The sequence below is a fragment of the Dasypus novemcinctus genome, chromosome 3 (genome assembly GCF_030445035.2).
Source record: "Dasypus novemcinctus isolate mDasNov1 chromosome 3, mDasNov1.1.hap2, whole genome shotgun sequence".
Lineage (NCBI taxonomy): Eukaryota > Metazoa > Chordata > Mammalia > Cingulata > Dasypodidae > Dasypus > Dasypus novemcinctus.
Window position 1 is genome coordinate 3,361,251 of NC_080675.1, and position 5,284 is coordinate 3,366,534.

At 63.9% G+C, this 5,284-nt stretch overlaps 1 long non-coding RNA gene across 1 annotated transcript; it reads right to left on the bottom strand.

Annotated features, from left to right (window-relative positions):
- Positions 1 to 973: 973 nt before the first annotated feature.
- Positions 974 to 4,758, bottom strand: LOC131277194 (uncharacterized). Its single transcript, XR_009184363.2, has 3 exons — positions 4,533 to 4,758; positions 1,677 to 1,739; positions 974 to 1,555 (listed from the first exon to the last, which is right to left on the bottom strand). It is a non-coding gene; the product is annotated as an uncharacterized lncRNA (long non-coding RNA).
- Between the last annotated feature and the right edge of the window lie 526 nt (positions 4,759 to 5,284).

A 5,284-nucleotide genomic window follows, 5' to 3' on the forward strand; every position in this document is an offset into this window, starting at 1 on the left:
ACAAAATGGCGGCGGGACCCTTCCGGGCGCCGGCCAAGATGGCGGAGCAGCCACATCCGGCAGCGGACAAAATAGCGCGAGGGGCGCTTCCGGTTTAGCGGAAGATGGCGACCATGCAGTTTCCGGGCCAGAACCGGATGCTGACTGGGCAGGAAGAGGCGGATAGAGGTGGGAGGAGGACGCCGGCGAAGAAGAAGCCGGATGTGCGCCATCTTGGACAGGAGTGGGGGAAGAAGGCGGAAGTCCGCCATCTTGGGGAGCGGCAGGGGTGGTTTCTGTCTGCTGCGGGGAGCTCGAGTGGGGAGGTTCGCGCTCGAGAGCAGCAGCAAGTTGGTCAGACAGAGAGTCAGTGTTGGCGGGCTCATTGGGATCACAGTCTAGAGGCCGTTTGGGAGAAGCTTCATAAACGGCTTCGGTCGGAGCGCCAAGGAGACAAGCGCGAATGGCAACGAGAACGGGTAAGAGGCCTGTTGGGAAGGTGCGTTTCTCGTGCTCCATGGCGGAGGTGACTCGATCTATGAGTCGCGAGTATGTGTCTGGGCTCCAGAGTTGGCAGGTGGCGAGCCACGGATTAAAAGGTAGCAAGAGATCCCAGTACTTTTGGAGCTGCCGCAAAGAGACGCGGACTCCATTGGCATCGAGCAGGGCAGCGAGGGCCCTGACTTGCGGCGCCTGACGCAATGATAAAGAGGCACCCATGACGGGATAGAGACGGGACGACGGCGAGGGGTCCCTACCTGGAGAGGAGGATGATCGCCGATTACAGCAGCAGCAGCAGCAGAGAGGGGCCGGGGGAGGAGCTGCCCCACGTTGGGCACCAGTTGTCGCTGAGCATGAGGGTTTCGACCTCGCTCAGGCACAAGGGTTGGGAGGGCTTGCTCCTGCCGAACCGCCGGTGGGGGGTACTCCAAGTGGGAGCACCGGTTCTCCAGGCGTGGGGGACGCGCAGTTGAGAAAGAACCACGGAGACCGCTTGAGCGCAAGAACAGGTCTGCTTTATTGCGGCAGTACACTTAGCTATATAGGGTTGGGTGGAGGGAGGGGTGTGGTGAGGGAGGGCTGGCTATAGGGCGGCTGCGGATAGACTGAAGCTGATGGACATATGTGAGGTAAGCAGTCGCTGGGGGAGAGGGCAGATTGTAGGTTAGCAATATGGGCGGGACTGGCGGGAAGGACGGCGGGGGGCTGGAAGGGGAGGAGGAGTGGAGAAAGGCGGTAACACACCCCCACCCAGGGCCGGCGTCCCTCTGGCAGGGGCTTGGTTTTGCTCATGGTGGCCGGGCCCCATCCCTGGGCCAGGCCTGGCATACGGCACTCGCTCAGCAGATTCTTGCTGCGGTTCAGAACAGTGACTTGTCAGAGGCCTGGTGGCCGAGCCCGGCCTCCCTGCCCCGGCTGTCTTCCCGGGGCCTGGCCCCCCGTTCCTTCTCCTTGGGCTGAGTACATTTTGCAGAGTGAAATAAAGGTTCCAAAGCACGGATTGAAGAAGCCCAGTGAGCTCCAAGCAGGACAACTAGGAAATAAGAAATCCATTCCTGGGCACATCCTCGTGAACCTGCAAAATCCAAATTCAAAGGGAACATCTTGCAAACAGTCAGGAAAAAAAGGGGGGGGGGGGAGGGCAGGTATTTAACACCCGTGAGGTGTTAAAAAGAGAGCCACAGAGGACTTCTCACCACTGGATGCCAGATGACCAGGGAATGATGTTTGCAAGATGCTGAAGGAAAATACTTGTCCACCTAGAATTCCAAACCAGAGAAAACATCCTTCAAGAACGGAGGCAGGAAAGGGATGCGGCTCAAGCAGCTGGGCTCCCGCCCACCATCCAGGAGGTCCAGGGTTCGATGCCCAGGGCCTCCTGGTGAGGGCGAGCTGGCCAGCGCGGCGAGCTGGCCCACGTGGAGTGCGGCCCCACACAGGAATGCCGGCCAACACGGAGAGCTGGTGCAGCAAGATGACGCAACAAGAGACTCAGAGGAGAGACAATAAGAGATGTTGCAGAAAAGGGAGTTGAGGTGGCGCAAGAGAATGATTGCCTCTCCCACTCGGAAAGTCCCAGGATTGGTTCCTGGTGCCACCTAATGAGAAGACAAGCGGACACAGAACACACAGCGAATGGACAGAGAGCAGGCAACGGAGGGGGTGGAATAAATAAATAAATCTTTTAAAAAAAGAAAAAGAATGAAGGCAAAATGAAGGCATTTTTACACAAAACACCCCAAGTTCACCACCAGCAGATTAGTACCAAAGAATGATCTGAAGAGCGTTCTTCAGGCAGAAGGAAAATGATTTCAGATGTAAAGTCAGACACAGAAGAAGGCGTAAAGAGCAACGGAAGCGGTGACTGTCTAGGTAAATGCGAACATCAGCCGGACACAATGGGCTAAAGGTCTCATTGGATTTAAATCGCTTGCACGGGGAAGCCGATGTGGCTCGTGGTTGAGCACTGGCTCCCCACATACCAGGTAGATCTGGCCTTGGCACCTAAAGAAAAAATCACCTATGTTAAATGCACAACAACGTCATATGAATGGGGAGGGGGCATGCATAACTTCAAACTAAGAAGGAAAAAATGTTCATGATAAAAAATAATCCAGGGAAGTGGACTTGGCCCAGTGGTTAGGGCGTCCGTCTACCACATGGGAGGTCCGCAGTTCAAACCCCGGGCCTCCTTGACCCGTGTGGAGCTGGCCCATGTGCAGTGCTGATGCGCGCAGGGAGTGCCGTGCCACGCAGGGCTGTCCCCACGTAGGGGAGCCCCACGCGCAAGGAGTGCGCCCCGTAAGGAGAGCCACCCAGCGCGAAAGACAGCGCAGCCTGCCCAGGAATGGCGCCACACACACGGAGAGCTGACACAACAAGATGACGCAACAAAAAGAAACACAGATTCCTGTGCCGCTGAGAAGACGACAGAAGCGGACAAAGAAGACGCAGCAAATAGACACAGAGAACAGACACCTGGGGTGGCGGGGGGTGGGGGGGGATGAGGAGAAGGGGAGAGAAATAAATACATGAATCAAAAAAATAATAATTCAAAGAAAAGGAAAAAAAGAAAGAAAAGGGAGAGAAAAGGGGGAAAGAGAGGCGGCTGAATAGAGAGGCAGATTTACACCCAAATACATTAGACAGGTGGGATACTACACAGCAATGAAAACAAACCAACTATTGCCACGAAAAACACCAGGGGCAGACCTCACAGACTTAATGGTGAACGAAGGGGAAAACACAAACGATAAGTGCAAACTGTGTCATTCCATTTACAGCGTTCGAAAATTAGGGGAAGTAAGGCGGCGTCGAGGGAGATGCGTTTAGGAGGTAGAGGACGGCGCAGGGCGCAGAGCGGGAGGCGGCGGGCCGCGGGGCTGGGGCGCCTGGCCCTGCGCGGCTGCGGGAGCGCTCCCGCCGCGCCTCCGGCTCGGTGCTGACACAGCGGCGAGAGCGCGGGCCCAGCCGCCCGCCGCCTCCACCCGCGCTCCTCTCCTCTGCGGGAAGCCCTCCCTGCCCAGCACCCGTCCCTGACCGCCCCCACCCCAGTCCAGGGCACGTCAGGACTCCGGGGAACTGCGCAGGGCCTGACCCCAGCCCCCGGGCGGCGCGGCCCGCGGGGGACAGGGGGTGACGCGGCCGACGCCCCTGCCCAGCCCTGCCCCTGGGGGCCCTGGAGCGCTGGCGTGAGGAGCGGCCCCGCGGGGACCCCTGAGCTCCTGTCCCGACCCTCGGGGGGCTCGGCCGGCCACGTCCCAGAGTCCCTGGGTGGGGGCAGCGGGACAGGCCCAGGGCGCGGCGACGCGGGGTGGGGGAGGCGGGACCCCCGGACCGCAGCGGCCTCGGGGTCCGCATCGGAAAAACGGGCAGGACAGGCCCCCGCGCGGCCCCGGGCGGGCCAAGGAGGGGGCGGCGGGGCAGGAGGGTCCCGCGCGCCCCGCGGAGGGGGCGGGAGAGCCGGGGCCAGTCCCGGGGAGGGGGCGCCGCAGGCCGCGCACCGGGGGCGGCCACGGGGTCCGAGGCAGGGAGGCCGGGCGCCCCACGCCCCTCTGCGGGGACTCCGCGCAGCCCGGCCCAGGGGAGGCGGAGGCCCGGGGGTGGGCGCACCCCGGCGCCCTCGCGGGCCAGGCCCATTGGGCCGCGCGCCCCCCACCCCCGCGGCCTCCCCCCGGGGCTCGGCGGTGCTGGTCCCGCCCACGAGGAGGGGCGCTCGCGGGGCTGGACCCCGCGCGGAGAGGCGGGCGCAGGGCGCGGACGTGGGGCGGCCGGGGTGCGGGGCCCGGGGCGCCCGCGCCCTCCTCCGGCGCCCGCAGCGCATCGCCCCGGCTCCCGCCCCGCGCGTGGCTCCGCCCCCCGGCCTGAGAGAAAGGGCCGCGAGGTCGGGGGTGTCCCCTGCGCAGGGTCCACTCTCAGGGGCCGCTCAGTCCGCGTCGCCTGGGAGCCTTAGGGCTCGACCTGAACCGGTCCGGCCTTCGGCCTCAGTTTCCCCTTCTGACTCGGGCCACTGCGAGCTGCCGGCAGTTCCCGACGTCAGCCTCTGCCCTCACCTGGACGGCGAGGGCCCGACGCTCAAGGTCACCGCCCGGTGGGCCTCTGGCGGGGGCAGGAGGAAGGGCGCAAGGGCGCGCTGCCCGTCGCCCCCTCCCCCCCCCCGCGGTCACGGCGGCCCCGCGGGGCACACCCGGCTGCGTCCCTTCGGCTTCCGGGGCCAGGTCTGGGCTGACCCCCGCGGAGGGCCCGCCCTGTCCCTCTCGGCGGCCGCCCTGCGGGAGCCACAGCGCTGAGTCATCAGCGTCCACGGGCCGCCATGGGCACCGTGCCGGGCCCCACCCGTGGGTGGCCACAGAGGGAGGGGACGCCGCGCCAGCTGGAGCAGGGAGACGGCTGAACTGAGGCAGAGGCCAGCAAGTGCAAGGGCCCTGGGGCAGGGGCGGGGTGAAGCGGGAGGCGCAGGGGGCTGGCGGTGTGGCAGGGAGGGCTCTGGGCCGACAGGGGCCTGGGCGGCTTTGGTTTGGGCAGGATTCCTCGGGCAGCTGGAGGCAGGGCCTGGAGTGCAGCAGGGACACGGGGGACTGAGCCCGGGAGGGGGCTGCAGCAGCGAGGAGGGGTGGGCTCAGGTTTGGGGCGCAGTGCCCACAGGACATGACCACTATGGGGGCCCCTGGTGATTCCTTCTAATGCAGCAGCCACTGCTCAGGTATTGTCTCCTCCTCCAGGAAGCCTCCCTGCTACCTCCCTCTGGTCCTCAGAACAGGCTCCAGCCTCCTGCTTGTCGAGCAGACCAAGGAACAAAGCTGCT